Here is a 376-nt window from a genome sequence, read left to right on the forward strand (position 1 = left end):
CCTTGCACAGCCCTCCCTCCCTCAAATCAAAGTCAACTTCAAGTCATATCATCATCTCCCTGATGATATATGTATCTTTGAAAAATAGCCCCTCCAAAAGTATCTCTAAGCTGTTAACAGATCACTAATATACCGTGTTTCCCCGATAATAAGACACTGTCTTATTAATTTTTTTGGACAGAAAAACACCAGAGGGCTTATTTTCAGGGGAGGGCTTATTTTAATGAACATTGACAGCAATTTTAATAAACAGGTAAATGTGAACAAAAAAATGTACCTTTATTCAATAAGCAAATCACTGGGGAAGAACAGGATGACGCGCTCACTGCTGCAGCTCTGATTGGATGCAGCTCGGAGCGCGGCGTGCGTTTCACGG

The 376-nt window shown here is 41.0% G+C and overlaps 1 protein-coding gene across 3 annotated transcripts in view; it reads right to left on the reverse strand.

Moving 5' to 3' along the window:
* BAG1 (BAG cochaperone 1) overlaps positions 1-376 on the reverse strand; it is a 53,917-nt gene that overhangs the window by 16,772 nt on the left and 36,769 nt on the right. The gene's annotated exons all lie outside the window — the stretch shown is intronic.

Source organism: Petaurus breviceps, unplaced genomic scaffold (genome assembly GCF_028583685.1).
Source record: "Petaurus breviceps papuanus isolate PSGF00001 unplaced genomic scaffold, PetGlider_PUasm1.0 183, whole genome shotgun sequence".
Taxonomy (NCBI): domain Eukaryota; kingdom Metazoa; phylum Chordata; class Mammalia; order Diprotodontia; family Petauridae; genus Petaurus; species Petaurus breviceps.